General features: G+C 35.0%; 1 long non-coding RNA gene across 1 annotated transcript; it reads right to left on the bottom strand.

Moving 5' to 3' along the window:
- Positions 1-6,745: 6,745 nt before the first annotated feature.
- Positions 6,746-15,954, bottom strand: LOC141487060 (uncharacterized). The gene is made up of 3 exons (XR_012468185.1): positions 15,719-15,954; positions 10,975-11,356; positions 6,746-7,748 (listed from the first exon to the last, which is right to left on the bottom strand). It is a non-coding gene; the product is annotated as an uncharacterized lncRNA (long non-coding RNA).
- Between the last annotated feature and the right edge of the window lie 905 nt (positions 15,955-16,859).

Below are 16,859 nucleotides of genomic sequence, written 5' to 3'. Positions count from 1 at the left end.
TAAATAATGGGAAAATGAGAATATGAACTGACATTAACCATCCTGAAACCTCACTGATTACATGTTTCCATTCCTCTCACAAAATTACAATTTTCTCTCTTATTGAAAAGGAATAACTTTCCTGACAACAAAATAAAAAATAAATTATTTATGTGAACACAAAAGTCGAGTTTCTCTCAAACAATTTCGTTCATGTTTTGATGTCGAAACCAAAAAAAAAATCTAATTCAATTATTACGGAAGATACGGGGGGTGTTTCCATGAGAAGTGAGACAAATTCGGATTTTTCAGGACTGAAATTTTTTCAGGAAAAAAGTGTCATCGTAGTGAGTTGGTAGTCCTGATCACGAATCTGAAGGAATTTTTACCCTTTTTTGCCCCCTAATATGTTCTACCGTAAAAATGGAGTGTTCCATCGCGAGTGGCGGACAGTGTATATCATTTTGGCCAACCCCATCCAGGTGATAGGTGCATTTCGAGCATTTCTATCAGTCCTGAGAGTTTCATCGTTCCACCTCGAATATTACGGAAGATACGGGGGTGTTTCCATAAGAAGTGAGACAAATTCGGATTCTTCAGGACTGAATTTTTTTCAGGAAAATGGTGTAATCGTAGTGAGTTGGTAGTCCTGATCACGAATCTGAAGGAATTTTGAGCCTATTTTGCCCCCTAATAAGTTTTACCGTAAAAATGGGGTGTTCCATCGCGAGTGGCGGACAGTGTATCTCACTTTGGCTAACTCCATTCAGGTGGTAGGTGCATTTTGAGCATTTACATCAGTCCTGAGAGTTTCATCGTCCTACCTCGAATATTACGGAAGATACGGGGGTGTTTCCATGAGAAGTGAGACACACTGTATCAACTTCGTGGAAGAGATTTAAACATTTTGATTGAGACTAAAATGATTATGGAAAAAAGACTGCAGAGGATGAGGTATTACTAAACACTTCTCCGTCCTGAAATATCGAACATTTGTTGGTGATACGTTGAAAAATATCCAAACCAATGACAGTTACCCATCCCGAAAATGATTGATATTTTTCGAAGTGAGTTGTTTTTCTATTGGTGAGTACATAACGAATACGATATTACGAGTGGCAGTTTCTGAATCGACATATTTTGTGGAACCTCGAAAGTAATTTTCTCAATTGGAAATGTATTTTGGTACAGTACCTAGGTGGTATACCCACACAGCACTAGATATTCATAGAATATTCCTTCTATATCATAAAACGAACGTATATATTTCAAATATCCATAGAATATTCTTGGAACATATTATATACATGCCTTTAGAATATTCATAGAATATGCTTGAATGAAAATGGTAGGATTATTCCCAAAAGAATGTGCACAGAATGTCTAAGAATATTCTTAGAATATTCTCCCGTGAATATTCTAAGAATATTGTCGATCGAATATACCATAATATGGTATATTTCTGGAATATATCCCCAGGGTATATTTTGAAATATTCTTTACGGTGTATTACTGCAATTTTGATTCATCTTATGATAACGTATTTAAATAATTCGATTTTAATAAAAACAAAAATTGTTGAAGATTTCAATCGAATGCATAACCTAATGTATATAACCCTTGAACCCTATTTTTTAACTCATCGCGAAGATTCTGATGAATTTCTCCAACTATTGGAAACGCCAAAAAAATTCGAATGGTCCAATAAATGAATTAATTGCATTGACAAATCATTTCATTCTCATCCAAATTTTCTTTTTGTATTTGAAATTATTCAATTACATAGCGAGTGAAGTATTGGAGTAAACTTTTCTCATTGGTCAATTGAAGTATAGTGCGCGACAATGTGAAAGCGGCTACCCCTTATCGCTTGACAGCTCTGCTTTGAAATCGACAATTAGTTCAACATGGCAGTTGGCATTGGTATTATGATCAAAGAATTATTTTCTCATGTTCAGTGTACCATTTATAGTTCGAGGCTGTCTAATTTGCAGTACTGAGAATAGCTTGCTTTTGCATCTTCAAACAGTAGAGTTACATATTCTGACTTTGAGAAAAGTAAGTAAAAGACAATAGTATCGATAATAAAGTCATGGTATTTAACCTACAATACCTCATTTTAGGCCCGAGGAGAGTTGGTGATGGGATTTATTGGTTTGACTAAGTACATGTTTGAACGAGAGTGATTTCAGTTGTGCATCTTCAGTAAAGAAAAGTAAGTTCTGAATTCGTATAAATTTCTTGAGGTTCATTGGCGGTAGATTCGGATACATTTCATTGAACTTTCTACATGTTCTGCTGATAATTTTGTCACACTGTCCAAAAATAATAAACAAATTCATAAGAACTTCGTTTGAATAGTTTTGTTCCATCGTTTTGGAGGTATTTGCAACTTCTGAAGTGACGAAAATGTCGATATTATTATGAGAATGTCACAACGCTACTGTCAAATAGTAATCATGGCCTGCTTACCAAATACCGAATGGAAATACCATTCTGAAGGGACATTTTCACAAATAAATGTTCATAAGTCCGAAACATGACTAGTTAGGTATAGGTATGATATACATAGAAAGGAAGCAAATTTCAGCAGCTTTCCGAATTTTTAATAATATACAGGGTGTTCCATTTAAAATAATCAAATTTCAGCAACTTTTTCAAGCAAACGAAAAAACTGTATTTTTTTACCAACCTGTATGGAAGTAACGGAGATTAGGCTGACGTGTGGGAAGTGTCCAAGTATCACCTAATTCCAAACCAAATTTCGATATCATAGTACTTCTTAACTAAAAGATATCGGCATTTTTAGAAGTCATGATTTTCGAAGAAAAAAATTGAAATTAATTTTTATTTCGAAAACGGTAACAGATAGGTATAGAAAAATATCGAGAAAAGTTGTCGGGCAATTGTTGGAGATTCCAAAAATAATATTATATAGAGAGTGTTTCATTTGAAAAATCAAAGTTGCTACTGCTTTCTAATAGAAGCGGCAACACCGCATTGTCGAAAATATTTTAGTTGGCTAGAGAATGTCCGAATATGCCCTCCATTAAATTTTCAAAGTGATCCATTGTCTGGTTCACCAGAAACGTCTAATGTGCCATCCACCGTGAATCAGCCTGTATAATACCCCTGGACTTCCTCTTTTCCTCTCGGGAATGTATAGATGGGGTCAAAATATCACAAGTACCTCAAATAACTTTTTTTCCTAAAAGTCTTCGTAACCAAGTTACGGGCCCTCGAAGTTACAAAATGAAAAATGTTTTTCTTTGATAACTTTTCAAGTGAATATTCAAAATCAATTCAAATTTTGGTAATTGACTAAACAAATGAATTCCGTCGATGAGCTTTCATGCAGGAGTCAGTTGTTTTGCTACAAAGTCAGGAGCGGACTACCCCCGATGGTCCACACCCCAAAACTTTGAAATGACAGATATTTTTCAAATTTTTTCAACAAAATAAGGTTACTTGGACAATTTTATGAATAAAAGTACTCGTGTGGAAAGTCGATCGGAGCAACGAGTCTTGATAAAAATGTAGTTCTACTCGACGACATCAAACCCGCTCGTCCACCATTATTTGAAATGAATAATTATCAAAGCAGAAATAATAATGATAACGTTAATTCAACAACATTTATAATAGGAATAATACAAAGTATGCTAAAATGAAGTCGTAAACAAAAAGTACAGTACCTATATGGAAGTTTAAGTCACAATTGTGATAGCAGATATTTTTTCAAAAGAAATATCAAGTTCTGTAGGTTCGTGGTGTTTTTAAACTAACAAGCTACTCTACTATGAAATATCGAATTCATTCCATATTTTGTATGTACATAATACGTGTGGAATAATCACGTTTCGTGTTGATCAGTTATCTGAATCTCATGAAACTCAACATTCGAATGTTTCAAATTCTTCTTCACAGCTGAACTGTTGAGGAGTTTCACTGATAATTATAATTTTATGGGAGAAATTCTTTAACACGAATCTAAATTTAGCTGAAAAAACGCACATCGGAAAAAATATTTACTATACTAATAAAAAGCAAACGAATGAACTACAAAAACGGCTGCACATGATCAGGTGAAAAATATCCAGGGAATAATTATGTTCCATTTCTTTCCCAGATGTTGACAAAAAAACCTTTTAGAAAGTTTTGATAAAAAATGAGAAACTGGAATGCGATTTTGTTTTGTTGAGTGGTGCGTTGTCATATGACTATCATTGTATTGTCAATATTCTATAGGATATTTTGAATTTTTTTGATATGGCCGAAGAGTTTACATTCAATGAATATGCAGATATGCATGTATTTTATGGACGAGCATTTTGTAATGCTGCAGAAGCTCGTCGTCTGTATTCCGAGCATTTTCCCAATCGAACGGTACCGTCAAGAGAAACATTCGAGCATGTCGATCGCAGCTTGAGGGAGACAGGTATGTAATAATTGATAATTAATTTGAGCACGTTGTTTTATTTCGATATTATTGTAGGTACAGTTCTGCCAAAACTAGGTGGTGAGGGCACTCCTAGGACTGTACGTACCGTTGTATTGGAGGAAAATATTTTGGAAGCCGTCGCTGATGATCCTTCAATGAGCATCAGAAATCTATCAGAACAGTTCCATACATCCAAGTTCACTATTCATAGAATAATTAGGGAACAACTGCTCCACCCATTTCACATCCAGAAGGTACATGCCATGACACCTCAAGATTTTCCAGCACGACTGGAATATGCCAATTGGTTCATGGATAGGTGAAGAGAGGATATGACTTTTATTAATCGAGTTTTATTCACTGATGAAGCAGGTTTCAGTAGAGATGGAGTTATCAACTCTCATAATCTCCATATATGGGCCGAAGAAAATCCCCATGGGATATTGCAAACCAAACACCAACGGAAATTCAACGTGAATGTTTGGGCTGGTATCATAGGAAACCATCTTATAGGACCATTCGTTCTACAGGACCGATTGAATGGAGAACGTTATTTGGAGTTCATTCAGAACGATTTGAATGGACTTTTGGAACATGTTCCATTGCAAACCCGAAGAGATATGTGGTTTATGCATGATGGCGCTCCTCCTCATTTTAGTTTGATTGTGCGTGACCATCTGAACCATATTTTCCACAATAGATGGATTGGTAGAGGTGGGCCATATTCATGGCCATCGCGGTCTCCGGATTTAAATCCTTTGGATTTCTTTCTGTGGGGGCATCTAAAAAGCCTTGTTTACGCTACACCTATTCACACAAGAGATGCATTGTTGAATAGAATAACATTACATTGTGAAGCCATACGAAACGACCCTGGAATGCTATTTCAAGTACAGAGAGGGTGTCTTCGCAGACTAAGAAAATGTATAGAGAGAGAAGGTGGTCATATCGAGCAGTTTCTGTAGCGGATTTTTCATTTCTGTTTGCTCTTGAGGCTCTTGAGTTTCGTTAGTTAAACGTGTTTGCATTATAAAAATTCGTTATGAACATTTTACCTATCATTTCCATTTTCCTTAAAAACATAATATAATATCCTCAAATGTATATTCATGAAATATTTGTGGAGTATCTATTGCTATGTGGGTAGTACATGCATTCTACAATTCTCAATTGAACCACCAAATGCTAGAATAATTATATGATTTTGATAGAAAATATTCCACATGGCCTATGAATTTGTGAACAAAATCTTTGAAAAATGCCATTCACTTACTTTCCCTAATGTATAAAAATGATGGAAAGGGTGAAGGCTAGGCAGCTCAACTGATTGGAATGAATTTGATTAGGGTTGTGGCAAGGAAACCACAAAGTAGGTGTATTGCATTTTCTTCAGAACAGATACTATCCCCGGATCTTTCGTGTCGAAGTTTTTTCATATGATTATTCAGGTGAACATGAGATCAATGCCTTCATGCTTCAACGACGTTAACTTGTGTAGGAAAACAATTTGCAAGGCCGCTTTCAGATGGTGCTGGGTGGATCCTTAGTCCGCACCTAGGTGTTTGCTCGTATATCTTTTCAAAAAGTGTGAGTGAGACCTGCACATTGGTATTTTCTGAATGGTTATATTCACATGCTAATATTTCACAATTTGCTGGCAGTCTAGGTGAAGACGCGGGTCCACCGCTCACATTCTCAAACCGAAATGAGATTCCGAAGGACTTCTAGAGCAGTATATCTATTTCTTGATGAAATGAATAGAATTCACGTTATTCAGTGAAGTTCTCAAAATAATCCAGAAATGTATTCAAGGAAAGTGCCAAGTCGGTCGGGGGTACAAGAGACGGAGGTATAGTAGTCTCTTCGAAACATATGTGGGTGAAATAAGGAAGAGGGCGGCAAGTGTAAATGACATCATTATAACTGCAAAGTGCTCTCGCGTCTCCAGGGTAACGCGTCTACGTCGCTAATGGCATACATGACAAGGGGAACGATCGATTTTTTAAATTTACTCAAAGAATAAACAGCGTCGTCGGCCTCGTCAAGGAGTAAAATTCCTAAGGAGGGAGGGCCAAAATGATGTCCAAATACATCATTTTGGGCCTCTTCGCCAATGAAATCTGTATGTATAGACTCATGACATATACTTAAAGAATTATTTCAAAATAAAGTTGTCAGAAGTAACAATGAATCAGAAAGATTGGCTATTCACTTTTCCAACGGTACATACGAAATAAAAAAACTGAAAATGATTGGTGTGAAGTTACCCACAACTTCGCATATACAGTTGCAAATAATAAGGATTTTACCAGTATTTCGATGTGATCATACATATTAAAAACACAAATTATTTCGAAAGATTTGCTTTTGACTTTTTGAAAAACTTTATTTGTATATTCATGGCAGATGACTACAATTAAATGATATGAATGAGAAAACAAGGTGTACTAATAAGTTCGCTTATGACGCAATGCTGAGTAATCAGGCTGGATTCTGTCTGTAGGTTCCATTGAATTTTTGACGCTGGGGTTGTTGTTCCTGTTGATTTTGTTTTTCAGTTCATCGGCTATGATTTTTGGAATTTTGTATGAAGGTGCTTTGGTAAAATTGATAACCGGTATAAGACCTATAAGGTTTATTTTCCTTATTTATCTTTATCTGTTCGTTGAGTTTTGGTGCTTTTGGGTTGTCGACTGTGTATCTGTTCGATGTTTTGTTGTTAAAGATCTGTTTGTTAGATTTTATTAGACTATCAATTTGTCTTTCAAATTTTGTGGTTAGATCGTGATTCATCGTACTAAAATCGTTTTCCGTTATGTAATTGTTCATTTTAATACTTGGTTCCTGTTTTTCAATAATAACTGTGGCGTCTTTTTTGTCGACTTTAACTGCTGTGAGGTTGTTGGGGATCAACTTTCTCTTTATTGATTTGATGGCTTTCGTGATTGCTGGTTTCTCCGGAGTCTTTTCTGGATTTGTGATTATTTGTTTCAGCGTGTTGATTGCTTCTGATCTGATTCCGTCTACTTTTGATGCTTCTACTTGGTAGTAGTTGCGTTACCTTGTGGGGTCGATATCAATTTGAATGATGCAACTAATTTCCCTTTATTCAAAGTATTTTGATATTGAATGTAAGTCACAAAAAGAATTTGAAGCTTCACAACTTCTATTCAATTATATGCGAGCGCTTTCGACAGCTGGTCGTACTGTCATCATCTAGGCTCTACTCAAACTAAACGTGTCATCCTGTTGTATGTCCTTTTATACGGTCCGAACGCCTCAATGCAGGTACTCCAAGTACTTTAGGTCCAAATACCGGCAAATTTACCTAAAGTACAAGGAGAATGATACCCATAGTTAGTTGAGTGATATTGTGTAATGAATAGCTTTATTTGTCTCATGGACCTCCGTGGAACGTTGACAGTTGAAAAGGAGAGAATTTCTAGACAATCAATAAAACCAGGTATAATTTTGAATAGATAAATTATTGATTTAGTGTAACTCAGATTCTGAAATCTACAGGAAATATTTCTAAAATCAAATTGAATGTATGAACCCATCCTGCCTAATTTCGTAAAAGTTAGTTTCCTGGCTTTGCCCTGATCATTTTCGGTAAAAATATTTGACTGCAACTGAGACAATCATATTCAGTTGCGTTGATGAAGTAATTTTACAGAATAGAATTGATACTGAAATTAGTTTCAATGAATATGTCTTGAAGAGTACTTGGTCAACGCCGCTGAAGGTGACTGCCGTAGTTGCAGTCAGAACGTTTGGAGTTTACCAAAGAAGACAACAGCAAAACCCGAAAACCAACCGAAACATTGGAGTCAGTCATGAAATCATACAACATGAGCTGTTGAAAATTGTTGATGAAGGATGCTGAAATTTTCCCAGACTCAAAGATTGATTTTCATTTTTTTATAACTGGTTTTATTTTTCAGTTGGCAATTGGATTATCCAGTGGAAAAAACTCCCTTTGAAACATGAACAACTGAAATACTTGAATCCCTATATTTACTTTTGTGATTAGGTTTATCGAAGAATATTTGATAAAGCTTCTGCCAAATATGTAATAAGGATTGTGTGATTATTTATATACAGTGTGTAACAACGAAAACTTAACACAGCCGTTTTTGAATATAAAGAGTAGGATTTTTAAAAAAAGCTCGGAATCGTCGATTTCTAATTAAAGGGGAACACATTTCAGACTAATCAGACTTTTTGTAGTACGCACCCCCTCGCAGGGGTGCGTCCGACGACCCTTATTCAGATAGGGAAAGTAGGTCGAGTGGCACCTTGTTTGAAGGTCTTTCGAATACCTTTACAACTCTGTTGAAAGAAAATTTTTGTAACGATTAGTTTTCGAGATAATTTGAAGTTAAAATTGACATGTTAATAATACATTAGACAGACCACTCGGTAACTTGTATGCCTAAATAGAAAAATTTTCGAGCAGTTCTTCTTATCAGTTTTTTGTTAAATGAGACCCCTTTTTTAAAATCAATACTCACTCCCCTTCTTCCAGTTTTCAGTAGTACATCGTTCTATTGTTTTGTTTAAACGAGTCGAATATTGTCGAATGCCTCACACTACTGCTGAAAGGGTTTCAGTTATTGCTTTATTTTTTGGCAACGACCATAATGCTAATAGAACATCAATTTTATTTAACGAGCAAAACCCTGGTGAACACCTAAGCAGAAATCACGTTCTGGATTTGGTCACAAAATTAAGGGAGACAGGTTCGGTTTTGACTAAAAAAAGAAATGTTCAGAGAAGGGTAGTGAATGACGATAATGCGATTGGAGTGATTGGTTAGGTCATCGCCAATCCCAGGTTAAGTACCAGAGGTACAGCAATGGCCGGAATAAGCCATATGAGCACATGGAGAATCCTTAGAAACCAAAAATTTCATCCTTACAAAATTAAACTTTTTCATGAACTCGATGAGGATAATTTTGACTGAAGACAGGAGTTTTGTGATGGCATGAGTGAGAGATTGATGCAAAATCCCGAGCTGCTTTATAACATATGTTTTTCGAACGGAAGCTCATTTTATTTCAATGGTTGCGTGAACCGTCACAATTGCCGTTATTGGTCGAATGAAAACCCAAGACTATACGCAGAAATACATACCCAACATCCCCAGAAGTTGAATGTCTGGGCCGGAATATTAGGCAATCATATTATAGGGCCATTTTTCATTGAAGGAAATGTAACCGGTGATTCTTATTCACAACATTTTGAAGAGGCAATACATCCTCGTTTAGTTGAAAAAATTGAACAGGATTCAAGATATCAAGATGAATTTGTCCATTTTCAACAAGACGGTGCACCACCCCATTATGCCCAGCAGGTTCGAATTTTCTGAAAAATCATTTTGAAGGACAATGGATTGGTAGAAGAGGTCCAATTGAATGGCCAGCACGATCACCAGATTTACCACGTTTTGTGGGGATATTTGAAGTATAAAGTTTATGCTACACAGCCAGCCTATTTGGATGAATTACGTCGTAGAATTATTGATGAATGCCAAGCTATAACTCCTGAGATGTTGAATAATGTTAGAGCAAAATTCGAACAAAATCTTTATTGTTGCATGGAGCAAAATGGCACACATTTCGAACATTTACTCTAAATTTCCTATGTGAGTTACCCTTATTAGGTGTTACTTTTTTTGTGTGTGCTTTGAAAACAATTATTGGGATTTATAAACCCTAAAACAGTTTTTTAAACATTTATGTGTCATCAGCATTCAAGGAAATCAGCAGGTTGTATTCGTTGTAAAGGTAAGTTTTTAGTATGATTCACTTTTTTATCAGAAGCATAAAATATTCACGTCAAAAGGCAACCTTTATAAGGAGGTGCCACTCAATTCACCTAAAATGTAAGGGTGGTAACCAACCTCGTCCCCCGAAAAAATCTCCTCGTGATGAACAAATAATTCTTATTTTTTAACGAAATCAAATGGACACGTATCAGCAGGTTGTTATAAAAAGCAAAAATTTATTTTTTTATGAAAGTTCTGAACATAAATTGTACCTTAAAAACAATTTCATTTATTTTAAAAAGATGAAAATACCTTTAAATCTTCAAATTGTCTCGAAAATAAATCGTTACAAAAATTATCTTTTTACAGAAATGTAAAGGTATTCGAACCTTTAGAACAAGGTGTCACACGACCTACTTTCCCTATCTAAATAAGGATCGTCGGACGCACCCCCCGAGTGGGTGCGGTCTACAAAAAATCTGATTAGTCTGAAAGGTGTCCCCCTTTAATTAGAAATCGACGTGTCCGAGCATTTTTTAAAAATCTTACTTTTTATAAGTTTTCGTTGTTACACACTGTATAGTTTGAATTATTGATTTAAATAACATTTATTGATCTAAAGGGTAAAACAAGTTTCAGACAAGTTAATTAATGGATATATAGCCGTTAATACGTGGTAGAAGATCATCATGAAAAATTTAGATTTCAGACAAGTTCTATTGTGAAATTGACGTGATAGTCATTTTTATTATAAAAATAGGTAATTTGATATTTTTTAACTTACGATAAACGTGTTTTCTGGTCTATCCTGTAGTATTCTACCCGATTCACTAGACTCTGTCCCAAAACATCCATTGGTAACTTCTTGAATATTCAACTAGAGAGTATTCCTAACCCCATCTTGGTTTCAAATACTTGATGACATTCAGATTAAACCAAGATCATTTGGAGGTGATAATGTTCACATATCCATAACAGTTCCAATCAACTATGTTCGGCAATTTTTTTGGATGATGAGAGCGGCAAGTGGATGCAATACTCATCCCGAGTCAATTCCAGTTGGACAAATATTCCGCCTGATGTCCCTTTATTCTCTGATAAAATCGCCCAGGGAAAGTAATGTTAGTAGAGGAGAAATTATGGAATCCTCTCTTCATATTGGAGATCTGAAAGAAAAAAAGCAAAGATTTATATTCTATATTGAAATAGAAGAGGATATCTCCGAAATTGAAGAGGGCTTCTCAGATATTGATGAAGCTTTTGCTTATTTCTGTGGATATGTCGCAAAAAAAAATTAAAAGCACCACCAAATGTGGAGAATGAGTGAATTCGATAGTAGGGAAGGGAAATGAAATGTTCAATTCCCTCATAAGAAACAAGAGCAGGGGATTTCTAACATTTCCATCACAAAAAATTATTAGCTTCCTTCACGATGTTGAAGCCATAATATCAGGTGTTTTTAAGAGGGAACTTACAAGAAATTGACTTCAAGTACTTTTAGGCAAATTGTCAAATTTTTTTTTCCAAAACTATTGTAGGTTGTGAATACCACAAGCAAGAATTGTCAAAAGATGCACTGAGGGCATATTTGATCTCTAGATTGAGTATCTGCTGTGCTAAAAAGCATCATGTAAGAGCCCTCGAAAATAAATCAAAATATTTTTTCCAAATGGCTAAATTGTATTGAAGTTAAACTTCATACACAATTTTTCTGTGAGTCAAATTTCGATAAATCTAGCTGAATATTTTCAAAAAAACTACCTATATCATAATTGATGGTAACATCGTTTGAAAATAAGAAATCTTTTACACACTCAATGTAAAAGGTTGTAGTAAGCAAGTACATCAGAAGACATTTTGTATTTGTATTCTAAAAGAAAATAAACTATGTTCATCACATCTCTTTCCAAGGTCACGTTAAAATAATAAACGGCAGAGCTTTGGAATTCACTGCCCCAGAAGATGTTCCTTTAGGCTTACAGTCTGCAGAAATTTAACCATGGTGTTTGTTCTCTGAACATAACGGTATTTTACTTTTCGTGGGAACCTGAATATAAAAGGAATCCTATCACAAGGTAAAGGAAAGTTAATTTACCACTGGTGAGGAAATTAAATACCATTTCACCTCAGATCGATAAAAAAACTAACTTAACTTTTGAACGGCTGGACGTAGAAACATGAAAAAAAAACGTTTGGGGGATATCACCAATATGACGTTTTGAAATGAAACACATTGTGATTGCTCGATAGATGGCTGTGGGAGACACTTCAACTATCAGTGATGACCTGCACATGAAATCATAGCAAAAAATATGACTCAATTAAATTAAATTGAAATAATAATTATGGAAGATATATAAATTATACTTTGTAAAATTTGTGGTGGAATTGTAAATTTCAGTAACCATAATTATTGAAATCTCACAAATTACAATATTCTTTAACAGACAATAAATAGTTCACATTCTTTCCGAACAAAAGATATTAAAGTGCGCACCATATGAGAAACTTTTTTTCGAAAAGTTCCAATGAAGTTTAACTTCGGCACTTGTTTGTGGTTTAAATTTAACTTGGAAGGATGCGGCCAACTGCGATCCACTGACGTTCAGTGTTTGTCAAATTCAACTTTTATTTTCAAATTGAAAAAGTGCATTTCTAGTTCGAATTTAACAAAAAGTTACTTGAAAAAGTTGTGTCTTCGGCAATTTTATATCCATATGCCAAATTTTATGCAACTAGGTTAGTTAACGTTTTGCTTATTTTTGACAGATATTCCCTTTATTTTAAAAAACAAGTTCGGTTAATTGTCATCAATTCATGTATACATAACAAACTCATTATGGAGTTTACCTTTTCAGATATATTTTTACTTATAAGGACATTTTTAGAGTAAAATCAAAAATTTGCTATAAAAATTTTAACATGACTGGTGCAAAGTGTCAATCACTTGGCTATTTTCTTAAACAAACCTTTGATTTCGAAAAAGCAGAGGCAACTAAAAAAAATTTAAATAATTTCGATAGAACTATTATTATTATTATAAATTTTAAACAACAATAATATTATAGAAAATACAAATGGGTACAAAAAATCACTTATTTATCTAAATGAGGTTGTCAAACACTCATGGGCTACATTTCAGTATGTCGTCCTCCACGTTCAATACAAATTATGGTCCTTCTACTGACATCTGTAACTGCATTTTTAATAAATCGGGGATTTATATTTGCACATCACTCGCGAATGGTATTTTCCAGATTTTGTATGTCAGTACACTTTTTGTTTCAGGTAACCCCACCAGAAAAAGTCTAAAGGCGTCAAGTCGGGTGATCTAGGTGACCAATAATATTTCCAGTTACGTCCAATAACATTTGTTGGAGGGACTGTTTTACAGCAACCGTATGATGTATCGGTGCGTCATCAAGCGGATACCATAGATTGTATTTAATATTCAAAGGCATATCATCTAAAACTTCACTAACCTCATTATTTAAAAAGTTGAGATAACCGACAGATGATAAATTTTCCCTAAAGAAAAATGGCCCAATTATTTGGTCGTTGAGTATCCCACAACACACCACCACATTAGTTTCAAAGGAATACTGATCACCACATTCAACTGTGAAATTGGGATTTTTTTGGGCCAACATCGGCAATTTTGAGAACTTACCGTTCCATTTGGAGAGAACGTTGCCTCATCTGTCCATAAAATTTTATACGGAAACTTTACATTTTCTTCTCTCTCTCCTTGAAACCAGAATGAAAACCCCAAACGGACATCAAAATCTCGTTCTTTTGATATGTTAATAAATTTTGTCTTGTAAGACCAAAATTTATTCTTTAATAAAATTTTTCTAACACTTTCTCTCTTGTAATCGGTATTTTTTATAATATCGGTTATGCTCGTTTGCCCGTGTTCAATAACTTTTGAACAAATGTTAAGTTCGGCCTACTCATCATATTTACTTGGAGTCAACTCTAGTAATTTTATTAATACTCATTGCAGTTTTTGAGTTGTCTGCTTTTTCAAAATTGAAGGTACTGACGTTTGTTTGAGAAAATAGCCAAGAGATTGAAACTTTGCACCAGTCATGTTGAAAGTTTTATAGCAAATTTTTAATTTCTCTCTAAAAATGTCCGTATGAGTAAAAATATATCAGAAAAGTTAAACTCCATGATGAGTTTGTTATGTATACATGAATTGTGCCAATTAACCGAACTTGTTTTTTAAAATAAAGGGGATTCTGTCAAAAATAAGCAAAACGTTAACTTCATCCTAGTTACATAAAATCTGGCATATGGATATAAAATTGCCGTAGACAAAACTTTTTCGAGTAACTTTTTGTTAAATTTGATCTAGAAATGCACTTTTTCAATTTTTTTTAAAAAAAAAGTTGAATTTGACAAACACTGAACGTCAGTGGGTCGCAGTTGGCCGCATCATTCTGAGTTAAATTTAAAGCACAAACAAGTGCCGAAGTTAAACTTCATTGACACTTTTCGAAAAAAAAGTTTCCCAAATGGTGCGCTCTTTAATGTATAATTTTTTTTTAATGATGCAAGTAATTTTCCTTCATTTGCAGTATTTCAATATCAACCCTGCGTTCGACACGTGGGGTGTGACATACCCCAGCCGTAGAAAATTCCATATAACTTTTCGAAATTGGCGCCCCAGCGTCGGATATATTCAGTAGCTTCCGCATATAGTCTCCACTCTCATATTCACATCTCAAATCAGTCGTCGTTTGACGTATGTCTGGACCATACAGAAATGAACTGCTGTCACCTCACAAACCACAAGAGGAGACTAAATCATCTGTCGGTAACAAATAAGACAGATGGGAATCCGCGGCTAAGCTAAACAGTGGAGACGGGAGTAAGTTAACCAACTTAGCAAATTTCAAATAGATCTCAATAGGCGCCAGGTAAATTTAATCCTCCAGATACCCTAAGTAACTTACAATACCAATAACTTACCAATTAATATTGGAAATAAAAGATTAAGATCCCCAATATGATTCATTCAGTAATCCTAACTTACATGGATTAACTGACAACGATTCTAAGACAATAATGCGATATTCACACTACTACGCGGTGTTCAAATGTCAATACAAGAGCGCGGTGTATATAACCACAAATTCAATCAGCCATAAATTAGGGGAGTAACGACGCTTAAAAGAAACTACAATACGTCAAGTAAACTACCACGAAAATTGAGAAGGTGAAATCGTAAATACTAGTATTGGAAGGTAACACAATCTCGTTTGCGTCGCGTGAGCTCAGGCGTAGGCGCATCGGTGTCAAGGAACAATTGTAAAAGGAAGAAAACCCCTCAATTTGCGTTTTACAAATGAATCACCATATCAATCAAGTATCAATCAACAAACACTATATCAATAAACAATAAACAAACACTATATCAAATAGGTATCAGTAAACAGAAGGCAAACAATTATTTAAATAGCTCAATATTGCACAAATACTCAAATAAATCAATTATAACTTGCGTGCTCCTTTTGGGCTACCCGGTATATGAGGTTAGGCTACCCCGTAGTTCGACGGAGGTGGATCACCCTGTAGTACGGCGGAGATGGATCATGCTGTTGCACCGCAAAGATAGATCACCCTGTAGCACCACCAAGATAGATCACCCTGTAGTGCACAACAAGCTGGACCAGTAATGGATCACCAAATATGACCCCAAAAAGAAAAAACCCTACGAAAGGAAATTCACAATCAGAATCAAATAAAACCAAAGTGAGATTCAATCCCATTCAATAGAGACTAGTTGACTAATCAATAGCCCTGGTATATTGGGTACCATGTATAACCATATAACCCGTAAAAAAAATCAAGCGAATTGAATGAGTATTGAAACCTCTCTTCAATACTAATTGTAATTCAATTGAATTACAACGATGGAATGAAAAAATTACTAAAATAATTGAAAACACATTTCATGGTAAAATTCTTACCCTGGTCATGGGGTTTTCTATACGTTTTCTTCGTGTGCGGTGCTCTGCACGGAAGTCCTACTAGGACTTGATGAGTGACTAAGGGCTTTCTGTTTCTTATGAATCTAGGGACGAGAAACGAAGGTTGTAGAATTGAAGAGATGATACCATAGCTAAGACCACATGAGAGATGCGATAGTGATTCAGACATACCTTATTTCAGAAATCCTTCCACCTGGCACAATGAGTTCGGTAACCACCACAAATCCTCAAAAGAGTTTCAGTTTCAGACTGCAAATATCCACACCAAAATGACCAATCAGTCTTCCACTATACAATCTTGACTTGTAGAAATAATCCCCGTGAAAAATGGCACAAATACAACAAAATATATCCTACAAAACAGTCTGATGATACACTTGAACTCTCAACCAAGCTCAACGAAGGTCACCCCAGAAATCCAAAATACTGCCACATCTGACAGCTATCCAGTTGTTGCCACAGTGGGCACTGCAAATCTTGCGTAGAAATGGCAAATATTGATGACCTATAACTTTTTTTTATGATTTTCGATGATATTTTTTTAATTTCTGATTAATGATGTTTTATTATCTGTTTGAACCAGCAATTTGATATTTATTCAGTCGTTTTATGTGCAAAAGAATTCTTCGAGTAAATCTATTTTTTCCACTAAAATAACCCATTGTTTTGG

This window comes from Leptinotarsa decemlineata, unplaced genomic scaffold, assembly GCF_025532065.1.
Source record: "Leptinotarsa decemlineata unplaced genomic scaffold, Ldec_3_MD MMD2_tig00078360_RagTag_RagTag, whole genome shotgun sequence".
In the NCBI taxonomy this organism is placed as follows: Eukaryota; Metazoa; Arthropoda; class Insecta; order Coleoptera; family Chrysomelidae; genus Leptinotarsa; species Leptinotarsa decemlineata.
The sequence above is the reverse complement of the archived record's forward strand: the minus strand, read 5'-3'. Positions and strand labels throughout refer to the sequence as shown.